The sequence below is a fragment of the Arachis stenosperma genome, chromosome 2 (genome assembly GCF_014773155.1).
Source record: "Arachis stenosperma cultivar V10309 chromosome 2, arast.V10309.gnm1.PFL2, whole genome shotgun sequence".
NCBI lineage: Eukaryota > Viridiplantae > Streptophyta > Magnoliopsida > Fabales > Fabaceae > Arachis > Arachis stenosperma.
This window is the reverse complement of record NC_080378.1, coordinates 35,418,687-35,434,368: the sequence shown is the minus strand read 5'-3', so window position 1 is coordinate 35,434,368 and position 15,682 is coordinate 35,418,687. Positions and strand designations below refer to the sequence as shown.

General features: G+C 33.9%; 1 pseudogene; it reads right to left on the bottom strand.

Annotated features, from left to right (window-relative positions):
* Window positions 1–8,444: 8,444 nt before the first annotated feature.
* LOC130960205 (uncharacterized) lies at window positions 8,445–11,738 on the bottom strand (annotated as a pseudogene).
* Window positions 11,739–15,682: the final 3,944 nt, after the last annotated feature.

The window sequence follows — 15,682 nt, the reverse complement described above, 5'->3', positions numbered from 1 at the left end:
AAAAACTACCTAAAAACAATGCCAAAAAGCTTATAAATTATCCACTCATCATGTGCACACGCACACATCTGTGCACACGGCACACATCTGTGCCCACGCACACGTTCTGCTTTCTTTTTTAGTTGTGCGCACGCACAGGTGTGTGCGTACGCACATGCCCTATTTTCTAGCACCTATGCTTTTCTGTTCTAAACATGATTTTAAATCCTAAACCCCCTATTTTTGCCCTATTAATCCTAGATCCTACTAGTAAGTTTAGTGAATAGCAGAAGTTAGGAGTTTTAGGTAACTTGGGAATGAAGAAAGAGGTAAATATGATGAGAAATGTGAAAGGGAAGTGGTTAATGAACGGAGTTAATATGCCATGGCTTTGATGAATGATTAAATAATGATTATGACTATGAAATGGATTATGAATGATATATGAGAAACGAGTTTTCCTGGGTAAGAACCATGGCTTGCCACCACGTGTTCCAGGTTGAATCTCGATACTCTGTTGACCCTACGTCGTAAGGGTGACCGGGCACGTATAAATTCCCGGGTATGGATAGCCACCATTGAGTGAGTAAATGATAAATGAATGTGTAATCTATGCATAGACTCATGGGGATGTGCGACAGGAGACAATCTAATGTTTTCGGACTTGTCAGATTAGTTGGATAACCGACAAATGAACCTCATCAGCCATAGGATAGGCATGCATCATGAGCATTTGTTTCTTTTGATTGCTATGCATTATCTGAGGTTGCCTAATTGAAAATATATATTCTGCTACTTGCTATACTTGTTATTTGCACTATCTGCTTCTTACGTGTGCGTGAATGTATTTGGTTGCTTGTCTCTGCATGATTTATGGATGACGGAGGAACGAAGGAAGGGTGAAAAGGGTTGGTGGTTATGTTAGGTTTGAATTTGAGTAAGTTTAGAAATGCTTAGATTATCTACCCCTAATTATGGCTTTTTCTTAGAAATTAAGTTTTATAATTGTATGACGGAGTTCTAGGATTGCCTCTGGCATTCCCAAGACCTTATTTATCATACGCATGGCATCTTTACCATGCTGAGAATCTCCGGTTCTCATCCCATACTGTGTTGTTATTTTCATATGCAGGTTGAGAGGCTCCTCGCTAGGTGTCTGGATCCTTGAAGCGGAGTAGTCCATGGGTTATTTTGGAATTTTCTGTTTATATGTATATAGGTACCTATGTACCTAGCGTGCTCTCCAAGAAAACTTGTTATTTTGTTCCTCATAGAGGTTGTGGGAGAGATAGGATCCTATTTTGTATTTATGTATCTTGGGACGTCTATATATATATATATTCTCCAACCAGCCTTGGCTTCGCAGGCTAAGTCAGGAACTAATTATGTTGTATTCTTGGCCTTCTTTTACTCTGTCACTTATTCTTATCCTTATCTTCTAGGTTTCTTATCATGCAAGTAATCCTATTCCTTGAGCGTTGCGTTTTTTATTTTACAATTTTTGTTTACCCGTTTTTTAAGACTCTTAGTATATTATCTCTTTTCACTATTATATGTATTTATTTTATGGAATAGAGGTCTGTAATACCACACTACCTCTGTCCTACGACTTAAGCGTAAAACTTAGTGTAGTAGGGTGTCACATAATATAGCTATATTTCAGTTTTAATATTAAAATTTTAATTTTAATTTAATTTGAATGCAATTAGAGAATGTCATGTATATTTTAATTGTCAAATTTATAATTAGTCATTGATAATGATATATAAGAGAGATAGAGTGAGTGAAGGAATGAGATAAATATAGAAAGGAAGAGAAAAGAGAAGAGGGGAGAGTTCTTTAATTTTGCAGGAAAAGATTTGATTTCAATTGCAATGAGAGAGTGATATGTGACACATTTTGGTTGTAAAATTTGTAATATGTAATAGAATACATAATAGATATAATAGATGTAAAACTATTTTACAATGCATTAAAACTAAATTGTATGTATATACATAGGGAGTAGATTCTCTCAATATCAAACTCTCAATATCAAAATTTATTATTTTTGACCATCAATTAACTATCAATATTTAAAGATTTGGGATAAAATATCTTGTTGAATTACTAAACTAAAGAAATTGAATTAATAGTTAAATGTGATGGCCAAAACTAATACTCTGATGGTTCTTTAGTATTTCTTATATATATATATATATATATATATATATATATATATTGCTTTGATTTTTTCCCTGCTCTACATCCCTAGGAAGTTATGCTATACATACATAAAGAAAATTAGTTTGATAACGACCTTTTAGTGCTTGTAAGTTATATATCGAAATAAAACTAGAGTTGTATCTATGTAATTGATATTTTAATAATGATATAAAAATTTTTTGGGAATCACGCTAAGCGATTTATATAAGATAAATACTAAATAGTTGATCTATACAAGTATTGAATTTTTTTTCAATTTTTTTTTAATTAGTAAGCTTTTATAATATGTCTCAACGGCTGGTACAAGAGCACGTATGTATGAGTGAACAAAGGAGAAGAGTGACGTTGAGAGGGACATAGGGAGAGATAGGCATGCAGTGCCATGGTGTGGCTGTGTATGTCACAATGTATGGGGTGATTGTGTATGAAGAAACTGAAAAATCAAAACAATCCAAATTTAATTTTATAAACAATGCTACTCCAAAAGATAAATACTTTATGTCCACAGCAGATATGTTGATCGATTCTGTAGTAGATAATGAAATCTTAAGTTTTTTGGACAGTTATTCGAGACATAACCAAATCTTTATTGCTGAGAATGATGTATTGAAAACTACTTTTTGATGTCCTGGGGCATTAGGAACATACGAATGGATAGTAATGCCTTTTTGTTTAAAAATTACTGGTGCAACATACTAACGCGCCATGAATATTATTTTTCATGAATTTATCGAGAAGTTCATGGAAGTTTATATTGATGATGTTATGGTTAAATCGAATTCGATAAATCAATACTTCGATCATTTAAGGCAGGCATTTATTACAATACAAAAAAGGTTGAAAATAAATCCTTTGAAGTGTGCAGTCGTTGTGTTGCAGAAAATTTCTTGGGGTTTATTGTTCATAAGAAGGGAATTGCTATTGATAAAAATAAATTTAACACAATTCTAGATTTGCTTCCTCCTAAGTCAAAAAAGGAAGCACAATCTTTTCTTAGGAAGGTTAATTACCTTCGACGATTCATATTGAATCTTTCTGGTCGAACTCGAATCTTTGCATCTTTGGTTAAGCTAAAAGATGAGTCTCAATTTGAATGGACAGAAGGTCATCAAAAAGCATTGGAATCAGTCAAAGCTTACATGTCCAAAGCCAGTGATGGCAACGGTCCGTTCTCATGAGCCTTTAAAGTTGCATATTGCAGCATCTACTAGTACTATTAGATGCATGTTAGCTCAGGATGATGAGGATGGACGTGAGAGAGCTATTTATTATTTAAGTAGAGTACTAACCGATATCAAGACAAGATATTCTCCTATTGAGAAGTTGTGTTTGTCTTTGTACTATGCCTGTACAAAGTTGAAATGGTATATGATTGCTAAAACTGTGAAAGTAATTGCACAGACAGATTTAAGAAAGTATATGTTATCTTATCTTATGTTAAGAGGTCAGTTAAGAAAGTGGATGCTTGCTTTAATAGAGTTTGATTTGCAATATGTGTCAGCCAAAGCTGTGAAAGGTCATGTCATTGCAGATATCCTAGTCGATCGACCGAACAATCTCAATGACCATGGGGCAAATATAGTCGATGTAGCTTCCGATTGTTGGAAAGTGTATTTTGATGGTTCGAAACACAAAGATGGTTCCGGAATCGAAATTTTGATCATTTCTCTGGAAGAATCCCCATCAGAATTTCTTTTTGAATTAAAATATCCTTTTTCGAATAATGTCGCCAAATATGAGGCCTTGATATTAGATTTAGAAATTTTGGTTGGTAAAGGAGCATTGGATGCTTAAATCTTTGGGAATTCCCAGTTGGTTTTGAAGCAGCTAACTAAAGATTTTAAGTAATAACGAAAAGTTACAAAAGTATTTATCGATAGTATGGGAGTTGTTAGTGTCTTTTCGAAAAGTGTCTCTGGTTCACATTCCAAGGGTTCGAAATGAGATTGCAAATGAGTTGGCCCAAATCGCATCGAGATATAAAATACTCCCTGAGACGTTGGAGAAATTGGCAAAGTTTTTCAAATTCTGGTACCCATTAAAGAAAGAGAGGCTTTGATTTTGGACGAATGGGATGATGACGATTGGAGAAAACCAATTGCTGAATATTTGAAAAATCCCAATATTCTGGTGGATCGAAAAATTAAATTAAAAGTAATGAATTTTGTGTTGATGGCTGATGAATTGTACAAAGAAAGAATCGATGGTAGCCTTTCCAGGTGTTTAAGTCAATCGGACAAAGATATTGCTCTTGGAGAAGTCCATAGAGGAATATGTGTTGCCCATCAAGCCAGAATGAAAATGAAATGGATACTTCGACGAGATCAAGTGTATTGGCCTTCCATGATCAAATACTATATCGATTATGCGAAAGCATGTCAAAAGTGCCAGCGACATGGAGTAATACAACAGATTCCAGCCTCTGAATTACACTCAATTATTAAGCCATGGCCTTTTCGAGGTTGGGCTTTGGACCTGATTGAAATAATATACCCACTTTCTGCGAAAAATCATAAATTTATTCTAGTGGTAATTGATTATTTTACAAATGGGTTGAAGCTATTCCTCTAATAGAGGCAGGGCAAAAAGAAATTATTGACTTCATAGAGGAATACATAATTCATCAATTTTGAATTCCTCAAACTTTGAGTACTGATCAGGAAACTATGTTTACTGGTCAACGTATTAAAAATTTTGCTGACTCGAGAAACATTACTATGATAAATTCAACTCCATATATATTATGCACAAGCGAATGATCAGATTCAGACAGCGAATAAAATATTGATCAATTGATTAAGAAACAAATCGGTTAAAAACCTCGAATTCAGCATGAAACTTTGAGCCAAGTATTGTGGGATTATTGAAATTCATCTAGAGGGTCAACGAATACGTCTCCTTATAAATTGGTGTATGGCCATGATGCAGTGTTGCCATTAAAGATTAATCTTAATACTTTAAGAATAATATGGCAAGATAATTTACCGATTGAAGATTATTGGAATGCAATGTATAAGTTGAATGATTTAAATCAACAACGTATATTGGCACTTGAGATTATGATTTATCAGAAGAGTAATATTGCTCGAAGTTATAATCGTCGAGTAAAAGAAATGTTTTTGTGTGGGAGATTTGGTTTTAAAAGTTATTTTACCAATGAAAAAGAAATCAAAATTTTTCGGTAAATGATCCCATAATTGGGAAAGACTTTTTCAGGTAATTGACTTGTATTTCGGGAACGCATATTATATTAAAGATATTGATTCTGGCAATATAGTGAAATCGATAAATGAAAAATACTTGAAACAATGTCGATGTATAGGAAGTAGTGTTTAGAGAAAAGTACAGATGAAATAAAAATTCAGTTCGAACAATATATCAAAATTTGGGCAAGTGATGAGCTAATAGCTCCTCCAGTTCCATTTGAAGTTGAGCTCTTTCACTATTGAGGGCAGAATAAGCTTCGACTTCATCATGCTCTTCATTTTGTGCCCTGTCATATCTTCTCCTTATCTCTTTTTGTTTAGTTTCTACTTTGCAAAGTTCTTTGAAAAGATCTTGTTTCTTTTGCTGTGCTGCAGCATAAGGCCCTGCCAACTCAGCTTCTTTCTCTTGAATTCTGGCCAATTCTCTTTTGAATGCTTCTTTTCTTTTGTCAAAAGAGGCTTGAGTGCTAGCAGCTTGGGCAATTCTTTGATCAAAATTCTTTATATGACTTTTGGATCGATTGGTAGACAATGCCCACTTCTTTCGATTCTGTTTCGATCCTGGCTATTATTTCTTTAGCTTCTTTTATTCTGTCCTGAGCAATGGTAAAGTTGTTAGAAACTTTGGTAAATCTTCTCACTATGGAGGAGAATTCAGGTGGAACCTGAAATACAAGAGAACTCAAGATGTTAGATAAAAGGTTGTTCAAATCATGTTTTGCAACCCATTCGTCAGCAGTGTGGGCTAACAGCCTAAGAAGAGAAGTCAATTGCTCGAGAGTTTTAGAGTTGAGATTTGCAGGAATATTTGATGTTGGTAGATCTTTAGTAATTGGACCGAGGCAGAAATTTCTTCTTGAGTGATTTTGGTCAAGACAACTACTAAATTAGCCAAGTGAACATCTTGAATTTCGGGGGCAATGCCGGGAGTCTCTTTCGAAAGGTCGAAACCTTGGGAAGAAGATGGTTCTGTTGGTTTTATTGGACCTGGTGTCTTTTGTGAAGAATGTATGGTCTCTCTGATCTCTCGAAAAGGTGAATCGAGAGTTTATGGCGGCAACATCGAATAGTGTAGGCCCCACCATTCCACAAAAAAGATGAAAGTTATTGGTGGTTTTATTCCAAAAACTTAGTACAGCACCAATCATCCAATTATGTGTGGTAGTTGTGAAATGAGAGAGACGAAGGAGGTCGTAGATACCTTGTGCCCTCCAAGCGATACCTTTTGATGGTTCGAGGCATTGATACCAGGCAAGGAAATCAGCTCCACGGGGGGTATTTTTGGGTTGTTTCTGATGGGTTTTTTATGATCGATGAAGGGGGCAATAAAAAGGTCTGGTTTTATGAGAAAATCTTCTTCGTCGGCACTAGAAAAGATCTGGGCATTCTTTTTAGTATGCTCTAAGGTTTGTAAAGGACCGATGAAACAGCAAGTTTCCTCATCGGCAGTGAAAGGGTATAAGAATCCTTTTATCTTTAGGCAAATTCTTGGGATCTTCAATGATGATATCATTGAATAGATTCAAAACCTGCAAATAAGATTCTTTAAAGGTTTCAGTTATGGGGTCTTTGCCTTTGTCTTGGACAGATAAGGTTTTTAGAGCAGAAGAAGCCATTGATGAGTGCGCAAAGGGAGTTCTGGTGAGGGGAAAAGTTTTTGTAGGAAGGTTCAGAAATTGTGAAAAGTGTTTAAAAAGAAAGATGAAAGTTGGGAGAGAGGAAGTTAATGTTGAGTAACGGTAGAAATTTTGTTAAGTAAAATTGAAGGAGGTGCGCTGCCATTTCATATTTCGTATTTTCAAAATTCGAAATTAGGAAACTTCTTTGAGAAGGTGAAGTGGAAGGAAGAGAAAATGGATAGTAGTGGGAAACATGCCAGAGTGGGCACAAATAAATGAAAATTAATAAATTTCATTTATAACAAATTAATTGATTATAGTGGCAAAGTTAGAGCAGATAGGATTAAGTGTTTCATTTTAAAATGATATCGAAAAACACATTAATCCTAAAATGGAAATTTGTTGATCGGAAGTATTGAATTTCGAGAAATACTATATTCAAAATCTATTGAGTTTGTATTCCAAAGAATAAAGTTTGTATCGAGAAGGGTTCTGTTAAAGAATGTGAAGCGAGAACCATTCAACGTATTCAGTCGAAGAGCTGGTCGGGGTGCTTAGTCAAAGAGTTAAAGTTTTGAATGTTATTTTTAGCAATTACTCATATTAGGAAAAAGGAGCGGGAACAGCTTTTTGAAGATTAGCATGCGTGGGAGTTATTCTTGAATCTGATTGGTCATGGATTCTTATAAATAGATGAAAGATCAATGAAAAAAGAGTTGGAACTTTGCTTCAAAAAAACACTCGGACATACTCACATCCCAAGGACTTTCTGAGTTTGCATCCGAGTCATTTTTCTGTAGGATTCCTTCCATTGTTTTTAAATTACATTTACATTTTTTGTAATCTTTACTTTCTCTGCAAATTTATCTTTCAATCAAATTTACTCTTTCTGTTTACTTTTTAGATTCAGCACTTTGTTTTCGATTTCAAAGTCTTTTAATCTTGTCAAAGGCAATTTACTACTTTATTTAAATTCAATGCAATTTCTTTCGATTCCAGTCAATTTAGTTTTAAAGTTTATTTTGTTTATCTTTTAGATTTCTTTTTATTTTGTTTCACCAAAAAGATTTTTTGATGCACTTTAGAAAACTAATACTCACAGAGGAGTAGGTTTCGCTTCCAAATCACTAGATATCGAACCACTCTCAATTTGCTAAAAATCGACAAAATAGATCTAGCACAAGCTAACACTAATGTTATGCGATCAGCTCAAACTTTACTAGTAAAATGGCACAACCGGTCATGCCATGTTTGATAAGAACGAACTTCAAAATTTCATCACCAATATTGCTTATATTGATTCTGTGATATCAACCTTGACAAATTAAGCATTCAATGGATTGCTGTTATATGGAAACTCCCATTTCATTGAAAATTGTTATATAAAATTGGCAACTTAAATGAAGGAGGAATGCGAGAGAAGAATGAACATACCTCATAATTCGATATCTGCGACTCCAACCAAGAAAGAACCCAGGTCGTCAGATCCAAAGAGTGGAATATACTCTGATCCTCTCACATGAACACTAAAGCAAGCTACATTAACAAACATTTGTTAGCAAGATTGGCTGAAAGTTAAATGCATTAGAAGACTTGAAACATTTTCAAGACAAACTAAAAAGCACATTATATGAGTAGAGAATGCATAGGTAGGAATCATCATTATCATCATTCATGCAAGCATCATAATTAAAGAGCAAGAATGACTTCAGATGATGTAAATACAGTTATAAAAATTAAGAAGATACACTTCTTATAAGCATCAATTACATGAACGCAGGAATAACATCAAGCACTTATGACAACAGAGCACTTATTTCATTATTTTATAATATCCCAATACATTAAAATTTATAAACAAGTTCTATACTACACTATAAATGTTTAAATTATAGGACCCTATAAAAGGGTAACACCAAAGAGAATAATGTCGGCAGCTTATCCTGATAATTGCAACAGGTGGTTGATTGCACAACTTAAACTAGTGACCTTAAAATCACACAGAGACAACTTAACCCTTGTTCCAAAGTTTTCGTACTTTTATACAATATAAGACTTTATTACAAACTTCTAAACTTTAAGGAACTAACATAAAATAAATGAAAAAACTAAATGACCCTTAGTAATTTAACTTTTTAGTTCTCCATCAATTATTATATTTTTATCTTCATACTCAAGTAAGACTTTAAGGCATAAAAGTTTATAGAATGAAACTTTCAGTGTTGCTAACATTACCATTCTCTATTTTCATGACACTTTGGAGCATTATTTCCAACTTTGTCTTCATATCATGACTATCATCCATATGTGGTACTACAAGTGTAAGCTCTCTATATATATGACGAGCAAATATGCATATCATCTGAGCAAATTCAAGCTCACCATCTAGTATCCTACCAATAGCCAAACGCATCAGTTCTCCAGTCAAATCTGCAAGCTGTAAAAGAATGTTCATCACCTTTAAAAAATACACGTTGGAAAAAAATTGCAATCTGATTTTAAGCATACTTCATGTTCTATAAAAATCATATAACTGTAATTAAAAAAGAGGCCAACATAATTGGTTATATTCATTACAGAAAAATCAAGCACACTTGTAAAACTCTTTGAATGGAAATGTATTGTTATATGGTGTTAGTGTATGTGTGTTATCCACTAATATTCTATTAATAGAATAAATAAGTCACTGACATGGATAATAAATAAAATAGAAAAATACATTCACCCCTAATAGATAGTCAAGGATATTTATTTGCAGAGGCTGAAGTGATGGATCACTAAGTGGTAATAATGTGTTGTTTATCTCGTCAAGCGTCAAAAGCATACCATTTTTTACAAAAGCCGCAGAAAGTAGTTGCTTCAACATACTCTTGTATTTGCAAACACCAAAGGAATGTATCAGATGAAAGTATTTTTGTCCTCAACAAAAAAAAGTTACATTAAGCATACCCCAGGCAAGTATGCTCGTCGTAGCTTCCAAAAATTGGTACCCTGCAATTCTTTGACTAGTAGGGACATGTACTGATCTGTCACTGCTGCTAGATCCTTTTCGGCTTTCTAAAGTACTTCCTCTTTATTATACTTACTCATCCTAGTTAAGACATTAAAATAAAGCATTGCCAACAATATCAAAAAGATTAACATTTAATCAGTAGCCATCACAAGTAGACCTTGATTTCACATTTCTTATAATTTTGTTTTTATTAAGATAGAATATTTTCATACTGACTTTATTCACAAATTGTTTAACAAACAGAAAACAAAGGATATATATAAAGTATGGATATGAGGTTTAATGTGAATAAGATAACCTTACTGCTAATGCAAAACAAACTCATAGTAGTACATCAATTTCAGGGAACAAAATGAAAAATGATTCAGATGACTAATTGAAGTATATAATAAAGCATTGGCAAAGATAATAAAAATAAAGGTCACATAAAGATCATGTTTATGTAATTTAGCTGATCCGAGATGGCATTTGAATTAGTTGAAGATCCTAAATTATCCCCCCAATCATTCACAAGACTCGAGAAAAACAGAGAGAGAATAATGGAAAAGCGGAAGATAACCTATGAACTTGAAATATTACTTTTTTGCTGTTCATTGTTACGTCATGACTTGCTTTTACCACTCTTTCTCGTTTCTCATTCTACAAAGTACAAACTTAACACTGAGCAGCATATAACAGAACAGGCACAGCTTCTCAATATCCATATGTTTTCTCAACATTCCATGATTCCAATTAATATAAAGCATGTTTCAAGATATCATCATTGAAACAGTTTTCTTAAAGGTCCATGTAGTTTGTGCTAAGATTATCAATTCTAAACATCCCGAATGAATTGAAAACCACTAATCTCAAAAAAGTAAATTAGTAACATAACATTTTTGGTGAGCTTCTATGATGTGCAATGCTTCCTACATAAACAGACCCTACCACTTCAAAGCACTAATCCTTTAGAGTGTGTTTCAAAGTTGAGGTGTTGGAGGGAAGAACAAACAACAACAACCAGTGATTCTAATTTAATATCTCAAAACCCAATTGCTAATGCAACGATCAAACAGTTCACTATTCTCCCAAGCAAAAGTTTGGAGAGAGAATTTCCATTTCAATTCAAGTAAATATAATTACTTGAAAAACAAAATGCTATGAATAACATGATATTACCACTTAAACCTTCCAATGATCCCTCACAATCACTTCCTAAACACTGCATAATGCTCCAAATATACATCATCTAAAAAGAAATTATAAATTTATGCACCTCAATGTTTACCCTTCAGCTAAGTTCAACTCAATTTCCACTGGCTACTGAAAATCTATCAGAGTCTCTAGCAAACCAAAATAACAAATCATTAAAAAAAGATTGAAACTTCGAATGAAACAAGAACAAAATAGTTAAAGTAAGGTGTGAAAGCAATAAGAGTAATTACAATGTCATTGAGATATTCAACGTATTTTGTGAAACGAGCCTTCATTGCTGACTCAGTAGCCATGGTTCTTGCCTTCTTTACTGCTGAGGCTTGAACGTTGGAACCTGCAACTAACACAATCAACCCCTCCAAAGTGCAATTTTCAATGTTAGTGACTCAATGAGAGAGAGAGAGAGAGAGAGAGAGAGAGAGAGAGAGAGGTTTAGTTACTTTAATGAAGACGTTGAGGTTTGGAATTGGAAGCCATAAAGAGAGAAACCCTGAAGAATGAAGCGGTGAATGAATGCAACATCTGTTTGATGAACGACACCTATACATAAATTTCCACCCACCTTTATTTGAGGTTTGGGGGGATGAAACCCATTTTTGGTTCCTGAAGTTTTCGACCAGCCTTAATTTCAACCTCTAAATTTTTAGTTACTCAATTAACACCTCCAAATGTTAGATAGTGCTTCACGTTTATCCCTATAGCTATTTTTGTTAACAGAGATTTGATATAGCACGTTAAGTTGACACGTAAGAAACTTTAAAACGACGTCATTTTATGTTCCTTCCCAACGTAACTTTATTCTTTTTCTTTCTTCTCTGTTTCTTCTATTCTTCTTTCCAACGTTCTTTGTTTTTCTTGCATGTTTGACTGTGAAAAATGAGAATCAGAATAACATTCATCGTGTATTGGACTGCTGGATGAGGTTGTTGAACAAGTAGCATTGCCTGGGAAAGAAACGGCAAAGATCATGTTAAGAAGTGAAGTTTTTTCTTTTACAAAATTTTTGATACTCTGTTCTTGACTTTTGTTTCAGTTTTTATATTGCATTGTTGTTGTCGAAGCAAGTTGTTGGTTATATCTAGGGCATTGGAAGTTGTTGCATGTGAATGATTCTAGGATTTGTTTTTCATTTTCCTTACTGGAGAAGAGAATGCCAATGGTATCTTTTTTTGTCTTTGGATAAATGTTATTATGTGTGTGTTGTTGCTTCTGTTTAAAAAATTTGTTGCTTAAAAATCAATGATGTTCTATTTTGTTGTTTAGAGTTTGAAGTCAGTTAAGTCAGTATGCTTTATTTTTTGAAATCATTATTTAGATTTTTATTATTTTGCAATGTAGATGTATGATGATATAACAATTGTCATCCACTATAGAAGAAGTTTTGAGACAAAAGAAGATGGAGAAGTGGTGTATGTCAGAAACCAAATTGAACAGTTGTTTGGACTAGAGAAAAATACAATGCATGTGTTCTCAATAAGAAATTACTACAAGGTTCTTGGATATGACAACTTGAAGGAGTGCTGGTGGCTAGCTCCTGGGAGGCCCTTGAAGAATGGATTAAGAGCACTTTCATGACAAGGAGTTGTGGGAGATGTGATTTCACGCAAAGAATAATGAAATTGTAGTGCATGTGTACCTTGAGCATGGAAATTCTGAACGTGAAGGTGATAAGGTTCCACAACTGATCCCTATGACCCCCAATCCAAAAAACCATGTATTTGACACCACCTCAAATCCGTCTTTATGTATCTCAAATACACCTGTTGGACAAAATATTTTTACATCTCCTGAATCAAATTATGCACCCTCAAGCCAGCCAAACTTTGCACCTCCAGCTCAGCCCAACTCTGAACCTCAAGCCTAACCCACCTCAAATCATCCAGCCCAGCCCACCTCTGAACCAAATTCCTTGGCTTCTTGAACTCATCATTTCTCCAACAAAGTCTCAAACATTTTGAAAAAAGATGGCTGCAAATTAGGGTTTTATCATCTACGAAGGGGTTAAGTTGAGTAAATTCAACTTTTTTCACATCATTGGCTCATCAGACATTCATTTTGGCAAGTTAGGTGTCACGTAGATGCACACTGTGTCAACTTAACGTGCCACATCAGATCTTTGTTAACGGAGATATCTACAGGAGCAAATGTGGGACACGATCCAATATTTAGAAGTGTTAATTAGGTAACTAAAAATTTGGAGGTCGAAATTGAGGCCGATCAAAAATTTCAAGGGCCAAAATGGGACTTGAGGTTTGGGGTTTTCATTTTTGAAACATTTTTAGGAAAAAGGAGGGTAGTTTTTTTTTTTACTAAAGAGAGTAGAATTTGGTTTGTATTTCAGTTATATGGTCTCAGAATGATTGAATTATTAAATGGTTCCTTAACAAAATATATTTTTTAAATTTTTTAATAACGGTTAAATAGTTTTTATTTAATTTTAAACATAGTTTTTATAAATTATTATTTTATCATTCATCTATCATGTTTATTAATAATCAAAAACAAAATAATAAATTATAACTTCCATTAATCATAATAAATATTTTGGCAATCCTAATCAATTAAAATTTTATCTTTGATCCATTACATATGTATAGGGTTGTGAAATCGTGTTTGTTAGAAAATTAGTTGACTGAATGCACAAAACAATCGATTGAAATTCAGGTTTCTTAAACTTCAATCGATTGGAATTGATATACAATTGATTGAATTTTGCATGGCATGTGAGTTTTTCTTATTTAATCGATTATTCGTGTTACCCAATCGATTGAAATCATCAAAGCAATATGAGTTTTCACAATTCAATTGATTGGTTATGTTACCCAATTGATTGACTTACGCTATTAGAATGATATATTAAAATTAAATTGATTGGTATGATTCAATCGATTGAAGTTTGTACGTGATTAATGGTATTTTCCAATTCAATCGTTTGGTATGATAATACAATCGATTGAAATGTGATGTGAATAAGGTTTTTTTTTCATTCAATCGATTGGTATGATAATACAATCGATTGAATTTTGATCTGTAATATATTAAGCTGGATAACTATCCGTGTTTAGCCTCCCTCCCTTTTTTAAACATAGCAACTCCATTTTTGCATAACATCTCTTCTCTCGAAATCCAGAAAACTTCTCTCTTCATCTTCTCCAATCTCATCAACACCTATTCCAAACTACATACATATTATTAATCCTCGTCCAAATTCCTACAAAATTCACAGAATTAATATCCCCAAAATGGCCAGAACTAAACACGCAAAAAGAAATAGGGTTGAGGATGAAAGTTATGCATATGTCAGACTAGTTTCTTCATCCCATTACACCGCAAGGTGACTGCCATCTCTGAGGGCATTGAACAACTATGTGGAGAAGTTTGAGTCAAGGGCAATTGTTCCTCTTAGGTACATAACAGCCGATTTCATTCATGATAGACATTATAATTTGGTCTGGAATGCTTTCCAAACATAGCACTTGACTGATTTTTGTACAAACTAAGGATGAATATTATCCCCACTTGGTTAGGGCTGTTTATAAAACTTTAAATTATGTTGTTCCTGAAAGTGATAAAGAGGATAAGGAAGTAATACTACTGATTGAGTTTGATTTAAGGTCACAATATTATAGAGTTACTTGAAAACAATTAGCTGAACAATAGAATTTACTTTATCACGAGGTAAAATTTACTGGAGGTATTGCGGCAGATGAGAAATGGGATGAATATGATAGATTGGTTGGTTTGCAGAGTCTGTAGTATGAGGATCCACACATAGATGCTAGAGGTAATATAAGTTGCAGTGATTTGGGTAATGAGCAGCGTATATTGATGTATTTGTGTTCATAAGTGTTGATTTCAATAAAACATAATCATGAAAATTTGTTTAACGAAGATATTATAGTACTTTGGGCTATGGTGACTGGAAAGGAGATAAGATGGCCTTATTTTATGGTTCATCATATGCTTGAAATGAAGAGAGGAAAAGTGTTGGTTTAGGATATGCTTGCTAATGGACCAAGATTTTCAAATGGCTTGGAATTGACTTGAGTGAAGAGAAAAGTATCATTTTGGGTAATGTAGCTAAGATTGATGACAACACTCTAAGATAGATGGGAAGAGATCCGGATGCCCAAGAACCTCAGGTGCAAGGACAACCACAAGACCCTAAGGTGCAAGCACAATCCCAGGAATCCCCACCATCACCGCCTCCTTTGCCAACAATGCGAGATTTGATGGATGAATTACAAAGCATAAGATTATACATTGAGGGACAATTTGCTAAGATGAGGTAGCATCAAGACAGGAAAACTAAAGCTATCAATCGTTAAAGGGAAGCAATTGATCTTCTATACACTAATCTAGGCATTACGAACCCAAGGGGCATCATCCCAAGGCACGAAGAATGAAGGAAATGTGTCGAAGAATGAAAAAAATCTGTTTCAAGGGCTTGAAATTGTTTGAATTGT